The sequence below is a fragment of the Artemia sp. Qi Xiang Cuo genome, chromosome 10, assembly GCF_049724085.1.
Source record: "Artemia sp. Qi Xiang Cuo chromosome 10, ASM4972408v1, whole genome shotgun sequence".
NCBI lineage: Eukaryota > Metazoa > Arthropoda > Branchiopoda > Anostraca > Artemiidae > Artemia > Artemia sp. Qi Xiang Cuo.
In genome coordinates this window covers 53072634-53086373 of record NC_142803.1, presented here as the reverse complement: position 1 = coordinate 53086373, position 13740 = coordinate 53072634, and the positions used below count along the sequence as shown (strand labels likewise).

Below are 13740 nucleotides of genomic sequence, written 5' to 3'. Positions count from 1 at the left end.
TTTCTTAGAAGAAAAACAAAGATCCTTTATCAAATTTCAAATGACATTTCTATGGCCCAAAAAAGAGCATAAACGAGGAAAAATTAAATAAAATTAAATGAAAGGAAATTAAAAGGAAAATAAAATAAAATGGAAATTAAAGGGAACGTTTTCCATACCAAAAAAAAAACACAATGAGAAAAAGTTTTGACGCTCCATGGCCTAATATTACTATCTAAAACCAGGGACTATTGTGAAACCTATTGGATAATCGGTGCTAAAACTGTTAGGTTGCCCTTTGTGGTAAAACATTTTGTGGCAAATTTCAAATACTCCCGCCTCTTCGTGAATCTCTCTCCACTATGAAATTTTGGCTATTTCCCTGTTGCAGTATTGATTAGAAGTTACTTATTTTAATAAATTTTATCAACACCCCGTCCCCCTTTTTAGAAATCCTACATAGGCCAATTAGTTAAGTCCAGAGTATATAAATTGTAAATTAAGTCGTAATTTGTATATAAATTAAGTCATACATGTGAGATGGGACAGTTGCAAACCTTTTCGCCAGCTCACCAAGTTTCTTTCTGTTTCGCAGTTACGAATAATACTGTTATATTATCTTTATACAGTGGTTGGAAAAAAGAAGTCTAATTCGTTTTTCCTTTAAGGATATTTAAAGCCCTTTACTGTATTCGCCACCTGTAAGATCAAGGCATATGCATATTTTTCTCTATGAGGAAGAGCTGGCGATAACAGAAGCCAAATGTAATGGACTATACCCCTTAAAAGAAGTAGTTAGTCTGGAGGAATTGTGGCTCTCTGAAACCAGTATTGACGAAGTGAGACGATCCAATAACTCTTCTTTGGTCGTTGGCTGACCAACCTGTAATGTCGTCTTGATGTTTGAGTAAGTATTTGTAACGGTTCAATCAATCAGTTTGTTCCACCAATAGATTCACAATAATAACCATTAGTGTCGTTGAGGGGGCAGGACAGTTGCCCTCTAATAGTTTGAAAAAACTTCAAATCGTTAAGTAGCTTTAAAACTACTGCTTGTTTTAAGTGTCAAATTTGCTCTTTACTTTAAGCAAATAATTTTTCACAAATAGTTTTAATTAATCAATGCTCATTTTTATTCTAAGGAAAATGGGAAAAATGGGGTCCATTAAACCGCATAATATGTTCTACATTAAAATTATTCCAAATACACTGTGTTTGAAACCTTATCAATCTAAGTAAGGAGCGACCCGGCTCAATAGTGGCCAAAACTCTAAAAAACCGAATTTTGATACCAATATATATAGCCTATCAAAAAAATTGGATTTTGATGACTTGACTTGACTTGACTTTATTTAACAAAAACATATACATAAATTTTATACAAAGGAGAAGAGAGGAATCTCGTAATGTCTCAATTAACAAGCAATAGGGGAAAAAAAATACACTTCCCGCTAACATAACATCAGAAAGAAAAGAAAATTTGATAAGAACATAACACGATTTAAATTAAACTTAAAGAAGAAATGAGAAAAAAAAAACAAAAAAAATTCATAACTTAACTATCGAGTCACGGAGATAGGGATGGGATTTACTTAACAATTTATAAATAAATCAATAATACAATCAATCCCCGCTACTGTAGGCTGAAAAGACCATCTTTTTCAATTTCTTTTTATATATATATAGTGATGGTCATTCACTTACTAATTCAAATAACTTATATTTATTCGCAATATGAGGAAGTTGATATCTTAAACTTAGTCTGGATCTCTCACTTTTAACAAACTGGAAAAGAAACTCAATCCTAACTCTTGATAAAAGGCTATGTTTTTTTTCAACCAAAAGTTTCATACTATTGAAAAAATGATCTTTATGTTTGATTTTCAGAAACCATATGCCCAAATTAAGGTGAAAAATTTGTTTTAAATCAAGAATATCAAGAAATAGAAAAGATAGTTTTAGTTTCAGATAATTCTTCTGTCTTCCTAGGGTGTGCTAAATAATGGTCCAGAATTCTTGTTGGTTTATTTTGTACAATTGGGAGTCCTCGTAAATGTGAAGGGAAAGCCAGCATCCAAACAGTCGAACAATACTGGAAATAACAATCAATTAATGAAAAATATAAAGTTCTAATGATTTGGTATGGAAACAGAAACTTTAATCTATGCAAACAACCGAGATTCCTGGACACTGTTGCTTTAAGTTTACTAATATGCGTCTTAAACGACAGAGTTGAATCAATATAAATACCTAAATATCTAAATAAAAACTCTTTTTATGGAGGAAGCTCCAATATTAATAATTTGAAATGACAAACGCCTCACTGTCCTCGAACTTCTCCCAAAAATCCTAAATTCCGACTTCTCTAAATTAGGTATTAATAGGCTAGCGTGAAACCAAGAATTTACATTCAAAGCAACAGTCTCCAGGGACAATCTTAGGTCCTCCTCGTTGCCCGCCTTCAAACTAATTGCTGTATCATCCGCAAACAATATTGGTAACTCATCACCTGAGGGCATGCAATTTGGAAGATCATTTACATAAATCAAAAAAAGTATCGGCCCCAATACAGATCCCTGCGGTACCCCTATATTTTTTAACGGGAAAATATGAAATGATTCTTCACAAACTTGGACTTTAAAACTTCTTTCAGATAAATAAGATCTCATTAAATCCAGAGCTATTCCACTGATTCCTATATTTTCCAGCTTATCAAAAAGAATTGCATGATCTATTGTATCGAAAGCTTTTTTTATGTCAAAAAATATAGTTGCCGCCAAATAACTATCATCCATAGCCTCTGATAGGAAATGTTGTAAAGCAGCTACTGCTTGCTCTGTTGATCTACCACTCAAAAAAAGAAACGGATTAGGAGAAAAAAACTTGTTCTTTTCCAGAAAGGAAATAAATCTACTTTTTATTATCTTTTCAAAAACTTTAGAAACAGGTGATAAAATAGCAATTGGCCTATAATTGTTTGGGTTATCTTTATCACCTTTTTTAAACAAAGGTAAAATTTTAGCTACTTTAAGACAAACTGGGAAAAATCCATTTTTTATACAAGAATTAAAAATATATAAAAGCGGCTGAAAAAGTACACCAGCTAATTCTTTAAACAGAGAAGTCGATATACCATCACATCCTGCCGAAAATCCATTTTTCAAACTAGTAACGGCTTTTTGGTATTCCGAGAACCGGATAGGGCACATAAATATAGTACTATCTACTTTATTTGGTAAAAATTTTATATGATTATGTGTTCCGGAAGAGATTTTATCCACCAGATCATGTCCAAATTTTCTAAAATGGTCAGCAAATGCTGCTACCATCCCTATCTCATCACTTATCTTGACTCCTTCATGACTTGTAATGTGAGATGGAATATTTCTTGTTTTAACATTATTCATTTTTTCATTTATTAATTTCCATGTTTCCCGAGGTGAACCACATTTGAGAAATTCATTTTGATAATAATTTGCTTCCGCTTCTCGTGAACAAGAGTTAACCGATTTTATATTTTTTAAAATTTTCAATATTAATTTCATTTGGGTACTGCATCTTCACCTTATACAATCTATTTTTTTCTTTTATACTCTTTAACAGGCTTTCAGTAACCCATGGTTTACGAGGCAAATCTTTACTCTTTTTTAATACCATAGGACATACTTGGTCGAATATTTGGTTAAATATACTATAAAATAAAACAATTGACTGATTCGGGTCTTCAACATTTAGGACATCATTCCAATCTATATCTACTATTTTTACTTACCTCTCATCTATCTTTTTCTGGTGAATTATCCTTTTATAACTTTTATCTGGTCTCTTTTAACGTTCCACTCCTCATCCAGAGACGTTAGAAACAACAACACAATGATCAGATGTATCATTCAAAATAATATGGGTATCAAGGCAATTTTCAGATGTAAAAATGGTATAAATAAGAGTTGCATGGTTATCACAGATTCTTGATGGTAGTAAACAAGCAGGTGACAAAACATGTAAAGCATAAATATTCAAAAATTCTAATCCCTTATTCGATGCCGAAACATTATATCACATTAAATCAATATTAAAATCCCCCATTACATAAAATGGATGGTGTTGCTGGGTGAGGGCATCTAACAACGACTCATATTGACTTAATAACTCTTGAATACTAGACGATGGTGGCCGATATACTACAATTACCAAAAAAGTATTTCTTCCATCATGCACTTCTACTACACAACTCTCAAATAGCATCTCAACATTCCAAACCATGAATTCAGTACGTAAAGAAGATGGAATAACATCTCGTATAAAAATACCAACTCCTCCTCTCTTATTCTGTTTTGGACTAGCATGAAAAAACTTATAATTTTCATAATATTGGAATGTATTATTATTATCAAGAAATGTTTCACAAATTCCTAACACATCTGTTGACGACCCTTTAAGAAAATCATGCAAAAAATTTAAGCTACTATTTAATCCTCTACAATTCCAAAATGACAGTCGTTTAAATTTATTATTTAAAGGTAGAAGATCATGAACAAATAAATATTTATTTTTATGTGCATTATAATAATATGGCAAATCTTGATCTTGTGACGAAAACCTACTAAAGAATTTATTAATGTAAAGAGGATTTTTTTCAATTTCCTCCAACCTACCAGCAGGAATTTCTACAAAACTTATCTCATCCATGATCCAAACTAAACAAAAACTTCGCATCCCGTCTCCATTAGCCGGTCTAAATAAAATAAAAAAAAAGAAAGAAAAAAAAATAAGTCAACAAAAAATTTCGAAAATAAAAAATAAGAACAAAAAAGTAATACATAAACAATATTTGACATCATACTCACTCTAACCATTATCCTTATCATCAAAATATGCAGATTTAAAATATATAAGTTTCATCAAGTTTAGTCTTACCCATCAAACGTTACTAGCCTGAGAAAATTCTCATTATTTTCGAAAAAAAGGGAAAACGTCCCCTAAAAGTCATCAGTCTTAATAAAAACCTCATCATGAGCTGCAGCGTATCAGAAAACCCTACTGTAGAGGTTTCAAGCTCCTATCTGCAAAAATGTGGAATTTTGCGTTTTTGCCAGAAGAAAGATCACGGATCCGTCTTTATTTGTCTGTTTTTTTTGTTTTTTTTTTCAGGGGTGATGGTATTGACCCAGTGGTCCTTGAATATCACGAGAGGGGTCATTCAAATGGAAATTAAAAGCTCTAGTGTCATTTTTAAGTGACCAAAAAAACTGGAGGGCAACTAGTTCCCCTCCTACGCTCATAAATTCCCCGGATCAAAATTTTGAGATAGCCATTTTGTTCAGGATAGTCGAAAAATCCAATAACTATGTCTTTAAGGATAACATAGTGATGCTTTCAGCGATGACCAAAAAATGGCTGATACAAATTGCGATGAAAAAATAACCTCATGTGTTATATGTTATCTAGCATCAGTTGGAAATTTCTATCAGGTTTGATATCATACAAAAATAGATAAATTACTTTAAGAAAAGGTACTAAAAAACAAAAAGGGTGGTTTTAACCTTATTCAATCGGAACTGGGAGGATGAAGGTCAAATTAATTAACCAATATAAAATGGTAGCATAACTGATATTTAGATGGATCCTGGTTCAAAACATTTTTAGGATCAAGGTTATCTTAGAACCCATTTGCAGTGACTATATAGTGTCATCACTTTCCATGCACAACGGCTTTTTGCTCATGCTTCCTACCGTCTTTATCGAAATAATTAAAAGTGTTTTATGTAGCATATGGCATAGCAAGAAATTAACCGGCATATACAATGTTGTCTAGATTATGTTTATTTTTTAGAGTCAGGATGAAGTAAACTGGGCCCTCAAAACAGTTCACTCGGAAGACATTGTGAACCCTATTTCTTACATTTCTGGAAACTTGCAATCAAGTGCACTTTTGGTCTTAGGAGAAAAAGCAACGCCCTCTCACATTTAAGATCGCCTTTACCCATTCAAAATCTACCGCAACTCATTGCTTATTTTTGAAAAAAAATGCTATTCTTTTAACTTCTTTCTGTTTTTGTATTTTTTTTTATAATAAGGTAGTTAGTGACTATATTATTATGCATAAGAACAAAATACCCCACCAGTTAGGGGTTAATTTTTGCCCTTTTGACCCAGATCTGTCCCTCTGCATTGTAAAATAGGAAAGGGAGTAATGTTGAGAGGACAGTCTTTTCGGCTTCTACAAAAGGGTACTTGGACTGATATTTTACGTAAGTGCACTTTCTCTATTTCTATGACTTCTGGTTTAATTCAATCATCCCCTGAAAAAATGAAAAAAGTGCATTCCAATCAAAAATTTTTCCGGAGGGGGGTAGATAAGACTAGATATGACGTTTTGATTATTTAGTGGTTGGGAACTATTGGGTTATTTTATAGCCCTACCATTCTTTCCCACTTTTACACTGAGAAAAATATGGATGTAATTTTCCATTCAAAAATATTTCATCTATAAGAAAGGAACTCGAAACTCATTCTGAATTCCTAGCCTTAGTTTATTTCTTCAAATATAGAAAGCTTAAAAGGCAAGTACCTTTACATATTTGCATTAACCCAGAGGACCCACTGTGAAAATTTGAGCCTAAAATTTTCCCTTTGAGGGGGGCGCCAGTCCCCTGTCTGAATGACACTGCCTTGTGTTTTTGTTTTGGGATTTCAATTATACAGCATAGGAAGTGCCGATTTGAAGAGGTAAGCCCTTCCCCTTAAAATATAGCTTATGGGCGCCCATGCTAATGACCTCCATCACAATAGCTTGTGCACAACTTTGCAGTTTGCAGGGATGAAACTTAAATGAATGAAGTCGTGAAACGTATCAAATCATCCAAATGAAGCTTCAGAACCATTGCCTATAATAGTATTTCACTTTTAACTTACTGCTTTTATGCTCAAATATGAAAAATGTTGCGTGGCAACCTGCCTTCAGAAAATAAAAGATTATGTACACTTTTTCGATAATTTTAAGTTGATTCCCTTTCTCGTAGCCTTTATGCTTGATAGCTTTTTTGTTGTATTTAGGCCAAAATGATTGTTTTGCTGCACAAACCAATTGTAAACGACACTTTGTCGCTGCATGATATCTTGTAAGGCTTAAAAAGGGTACTTCAACTCAAGATATGAAAGTCAGTCCCTACTGGGGTGTTTCCCCTTTTTTCTTTAATTTATGAGAATATGCTTTTGTTCGTAACTTTAACAAATAGTATAAAACCTAGTAAACTGTACATATTTGGATACAGAATTAAAACTAAACTATCTTTCGTGCCTAATTAGTTTTCAACATCCAGTTTTTGAAGTTTTGGTAACTAATACCGAGGGTTAATCTGATTAGCCGCTCATTGCATCAAACCCTTTGATTTAAAGTATTTTGGGGGAAAATTCCCAACAAGCACTAGAATTTCAAGTGTCTATAACTATATGGTAGGATCTACCAATTCAATTCCATAAGACGAAGTCTCTTGAAGACTTACTTTGCCTTCCTCCTCCCTTTCTCATCAGAAGATATTCCTTCGTGCCTGCCTAAAATGCTTTTAAATTTAACTGACTAATTTACGCCGTATTTCTTTTCTTTTACCACCTGAAGTGTTTATTCTTAAAGAACGCCTGTATGCTTTCATCGGGTTGGGCTTTTTATAGATTCAGATTTGCCTCATTATGAAAACTCTCTGTTGGGGACCACCATAAACTTAAGCTTGATGAAGTTTGAAAAACATTGCTGTGAGTCCTTTTATTAGGTTGTGTCGCTAAGAGACAAACAAGACATGCCTATCCAAGGACTGCCAATAAAACCATTCAATAGACGTTTTTATTGCTCTTGATAATATATTATTGCACCACTGCTGTGGAGTGACTTGAAATCTATAGGAGTAGCCAATGGTTACATCTTCATCTGATTAAATAGTGAACGACTCAGTTATGGAAAACGACATCTTATCAGTTTTAGAATACAAAATGTTTAGCCTCCTGCACAAATGAATGACATTGACGACTGATCAACAATGTTGATAAAAGGCTGCTATTGAAAATATTTTAAAAGGTTTTGGACGAGATTGTTGAAAAATTCTTATTAATCTCTTGTTTTACTTGAAAGTTATTTTAGGAAGAATGTCTGAATAAAGCGCTTGAGCTGATTACTAACACGTACTTCCTGGCGTAACATGTAAGATCTTTGCCTTAAACCTGAAACCTTTACTTCAATTGAAACACCCTTCAAGAGTATACACTGAGTACCCTCTAAAAGAAAATCCTGAATACCGAGTCACAAGTTCATGCCTTGACTTCATCACCAAGCTGATCAAATGCTCTTATATATTTTGATGACCTGCTAATTTCATGGGAGCCGTGGAAAAAAAACACATCCATAAGATTTCTTTACTAAAATTAATTTAAAAAAAAAACTTCCCTAAAAATAGGTTTTTAAACGAAAAGTAAAGGCCATTTTAAAATTAAGCTCAGCAGATACAAATACATTTTAAATTAAAACTCAAAACGACCAGAAATTACTATTAAAGAATAGATGAAACCCAAAACGAACAGAAATTAAATAAACAATCATAGCAAAAAACATACAACAAGTAATAAAATAAATGAATAAATAGATCTTAAAGCGAGTAATGCTTATATTGAATATGAATATCAAACTTAAAACAAAAAAAAAATATTTTCCTATTGAAGTATAAATGAAACTTAAAACGAACAGAAATTAAATAAACAATGAATGTAAACAAACATACAATAGATATTAATATAAATTAATAAATAAATCTTAAAACGAGTGCAACTTAAATTGAATATGCAAATCAACCTTGAAACAAACAAATATCACCACGAACAAGAGTTTGGGTATGACCTCCTTCTCTCACTGTAAAAGTCTAAAACCTACTGTGTCATTGGCGCTTTGCTGGAATCCAATTTTATGACAAATATTTTCTTTTGTACTTAATATTGAAAATAATCATTAAAATTATATTAAAATTTTGAACTGATGAACTTTCAGCAATTAATATCATTATACATCAAATATTCAGTTTAATTTATTAGCTCTTTTTAAAGTTGTTAAAGACGAATATAGTTTCCCTACAAACAAGTGTTTGGATACTGCCACCTTTCCTAAGTGTAAATAAAAACCAAAAGCCTACTGCGTCATTGGCGCTTAACTGAAAACGGATTATATTACAAATATCTTCTTTTCCAATTCTTACACTATTGAAAATAAAAACACAATCACAGTGAAATAAATTCTTGAACTGATGGATCTTTCAACATTTAATATCATTATACATCAAATATTCAATTTGATGTTGTTGATAATTTCCAAGACTGTTCAAAACGCATATAGTTTTCAGTAAAGCGCCAATGACGTAGTAGGTTTTAGACTTTTACAGTGAGAGAAGGAGGTCATACCCAAACTCTTGCTTGTGGTGATTTTTGTTCATTTTAAGCTTGATTTGCATTTTCAATATAAGTTATACTCGTTTAAAGATTTATTTATTAATTTACATTAACATCTATTGTATTTTTGTTTTCATAGATTGTTAATTTTATTACTGCCCTTTTCAAGTTTCATTTATACTTCAATAGGAAAATATTTTTTTTTCATTTTAAGTTTGATTTTAATATTAAATAGAAACATTAATCGCTTTAATATCAATTTATTCATTTATATTATTACTTGTTGTATGTTTTTGCTATGATTGTTTATTTAATTTCTGTTCGTTTTAGGTTTCATTTATTCTTTAATAGTAATTTCTGGTCGTTTTGAGTTTGAATTTTAAAAGGTATTTTTATCTGCTAAGCTTATGTTTAAAATGGTAGTTACTTTTCTTTGAAAAACTTATTTTTCGGAAAGTTCTTTTTGATTAATTTTTGTTTGTTTTTGATTGCAAAAAATTTCAAAGTTTTTAAAAATTTCTTGTTTCAAAATCAAACTTAAAAAAATCAAATATTCATCAAAGTATCAAAACTGATATCAAAGTAATAATATCAAAGTGAAAAACTGGGTTTGTGTCAACCTCGGAGTTTTTATTATCTAATGTTTGAAATATTTTTAACAAAATTGCTATCTAAAAATTTTTATCGGATGGTCTTGGGGAAAAAGGGCGTGGGAGGACTAGATTAAGCTTCGGTCTCTTTCGACTCTTTAAAAGTGAACTAGAACTTTCTATTTTCAATCAAATGAGCCCTCTCTTACGTTTATACGAGTATCACTTCTATAAGAACCATATATATCCCCAGAGTATAACTTACAACGCCTATCCCTGTGCCCTGGAGGGTTGTGTCGACCCTGGACTTTTCATATCTGATGGTTGAACTATTTTTTAACAAAATTGTCTCCTGAAATTTTTATCGGATGGGTTTATCAATCCGATACACCCAAAGGTGTGGAGGGCGGGAGGGGCTAGTTGCCCTCTGATCTTTTTTCACTCTGAGAAAATGAACTACAACTTTTAATTTCCATTTAAATGAACCCTCTCTGAAGTTTATACGAGCATATCTTCCATAAGAACCATATATGCCCCCAGAGCAATTCTTACAACGCCTTTCCCGGCCCTGGGGGAATGGGTGTCGACACAGGAGTTTTTCTTATCAGATCTTTGAACTATTTTTAACGAAATGACCATACGTAAAGGAGTTTTTGTTATATGATCTTTGGACTATTTTTTAACAAAATGGCTACCTCAAATTTTTTATCAGATGTATTTGTGGAAAAAGGGCTTGAGGGGGGGGCAGATGCCCTCTGATCACTTTTGACTCTTAAAAAGGGCACTAGAACTCTTGATTTCCAATCGAATGAGCCCCTATTTGAAGTTTATACGACGACCCCTTCTATATGGAGTGCCTCTGGGAAAAAATGAATGGCGTGTGGGGGGGGGGAGGCTAGCTGCACTCCACTCACTTTTGACTCTTAAAAAGTGAATCAAATACAACTATCAATTTCCAATCAAATGAGCCCTCTAGGAATTTTATACGAGCATCCCTTCCATAACAATCATATATGCCTCCAGGGTTTAATTTGAAACACCTGCCCCTGGGCCCTAGAGGGCTGTGCCAACTCCGGAGTTTTTTGTTATCTGAACTTAGAACTATTTTTAACAATATTCCTATCTCAACAGTTTTATCTACTGCATTTAGGACGTGGAAGAGGGGGGGGGGCTAGTTCCCCTCTGATCTCTTTTGACTCTAAAAAGTGAACAAGAACTTTCAATTTGAAATCAAATGTGTTTAAGCTAGTGTTAGTGACAATTTTTTCACTTTTTTTGTATTCGTTTGTTTATTTATACTATTTTGTTAATATGTTTCTTATTATTTTTAGGTTATATTGTGTTTTTTCTGGAGCTTCACTTACGTTGGAAACGGGATCACCGACCCTCCGAGTTATAGTAAGTTATTCAGTTGGTTAGGTTTGGGTGCAACTACCCTCCTTTTCTTTTTTATATATATATATATATATATATATTTATAAAAAATGATAATTGTTCGTAATGATCGTTTGGATTGGCTTGCGAATAATCCATTGAGTGTGTCGGATTTAGGATTAGGGACGCTTCACAGGGATTTTGAGATGGGGGTAGATGATGTTTTTCCGATGGTTAATTATAAGTGCCCAGTTGATTTACATACTAGACTGGCACCGGATAAACTTGGCATTTTTCATTTGAATTGTCAGGGGTTAAATAGTACATTGGATTATTTGTCGGAGCTGTGTATGCTATCTGATTTTCATATTCTTGCACTTACTGAAACATGGTTAATGAATAATAATTCTGGACTATTGGATATTTTAAATTATAATATGCATGTTAAGAACCGCACTCATCATCAGCATGGAGGACTTGCCCTATATATTAGAACTGATTTGAATGTGAAGGTTAGGGATGATTTGTCTGTTAATAAAGAGATGATTTTTGAGTGTTTTGTTACAGAGGTTGATAAGAATGGTGACCCATTTTTTATTGCTGTTTGTTACCGCCCCCCTTCAGCTAGTGTAGATTGTTTTTTAGAATTATTAGAGCAACAAATGGACCTTCTAACTCGTAAAAACATGCCGTGTTTTGTGTGTGGAGATTTTAAGATTGATTTGAAATTGTTAGCATCTAATTTAAAAGCCTGGAATTTTTTGAATTTAATGTTAGGCTATGGGATGCATCCTGCTGTAAATATTTGTACTAGAGTGACGGAGTCATCTTCATCTCTAATTGATAATGTATTTTTGAATGTTCCCCATGATTCGTCGAGTGTTGTGTTAAATGATGTTTCGGATCACTTTGGTTTGGCTATATTAGTTCCGTGTATATTTAAGTATATTAATATTAATTGTGGTGCTCGCCCTAAGCCTAAGAAATTATTAGTTGATTCAAATACTATTTCAAGATTTAAGCTTAGGATAGAACAGTTAGACTTTAAATTCCTACAAGAAGAATTAGATTTAAAATTGAAGTTTGACCTTTGGTATGGTAAGATTAAGGATACGTTTTTGGACTGTTGTGAAGTGTCAGGAATACAGAAGAGAAGGGTGTCTCCAAATAAAACTTGGATTACAAAGAGTTTGTTACAGTCAATTAATAGAAGACGTTTTTTATATAAGTTGTCAACAAGGAGCAATGATCCTCATGATAATGTAATATATAGAGTTTATAATAGTAAGTTAAATGCTGCACTCCGAATGGCTAAGGTAGAATATTATAAGGTTAAATTTAAAAAAGTTGAGGGTAACCCGAGTAAGACTTGGACATTGATTAAGTCGGTGACTTGCCCTGGTAGCGTCTTGATCCGTCCAGATAATATAGGAATGAATAATAATGTTGCAGATGAGATGTGTAATCACTTCGCTACTATTGGGCAGCGTGTGTCATCATCGGTGCCAGTATTTGATCAAGATGGAGATTTTCGTCAGTTCCTACCTGATGATTGTGATGTGGCTGCGTACCTTAAATCTGTAACTATTAATGAATTAGTTGATGTTATAAATAATATGAAAAATGGTGCATCAGGAGGCGATTTTATTTCGTTGAAGGTTTTGAAGGCGATATTACCTGTTATATCTAGTCATTTTTTAGGACTGATAAATAATTGTTTAAAAGCTGGAATATTTCCCGATTGTCTAAAGTGTGCGAATGTTATCCCGATATTTAAAGGAGGGGATAAGAATTGTTTTAGTGATTATAGACCGATTTCTTTACTGCCATTTATTTCTAGAGTGTTTGAAAAGTTTATTCATAGTAGCATGGTAAGTTTTTTCGAGAAAAGTTAATTTTTTAGTTCTAGTCAGTTCGGGCTTATGAGTCATCATTCTACAGAGCATGGAGGTTTGTTTTTAACAATTTTTATTAATGATGCTTTAGACAAGGGTCTGAAGATAGCTTCGATATTTTTGGATATTACTAAAGCATTTGACTCTGTTGATCATGATATACTAGTTCAAAAGCTATATAGTAGTGGTATACGTGGTGATTTTTTAAATGTGATAGTTAGTTTTCTTAGTGGAAGGACTCTGTGTGTCGTGATAGATGGAGTTACATCTAAAATTGAATATATTTCGATTGGAGTACCCCAGGGTTCTGTTTTGGGTCCTTTGTTGTTTTTGGTTTATATTAATGACCTTTGTAGAGCTTCAAGTAATGTGTCTTGTTCTTTAGACCTTGATACTTACGGTACTAAAGGAATTCTACCATGTTTTGCTGATGATGCCCATTTCACTGTAGCTGCTAGAACTGAAAATGAGTTGAT

At 32.7% G+C, this 13740-nt stretch overlaps 1 long non-coding RNA gene across 1 annotated transcript in view; it reads left to right on the top strand.

The window, feature by feature from the left end:
* The window catches only part of LOC148947883 (uncharacterized), a 22166-nt gene extending 13775 nt beyond the window's left edge, over positions 1-8391 (top strand). The window contains exons 3-4 of the long non-coding RNA XR_016142269.1: positions 648-886; positions 5813-8391. This is a non-coding gene — a long non-coding RNA (uncharacterized LOC148947883). The remainder of the gene's footprint in view (positions 1-647; positions 887-5812) is intronic.
* Positions 8392-13740: the final 5349 nt, after the last annotated feature.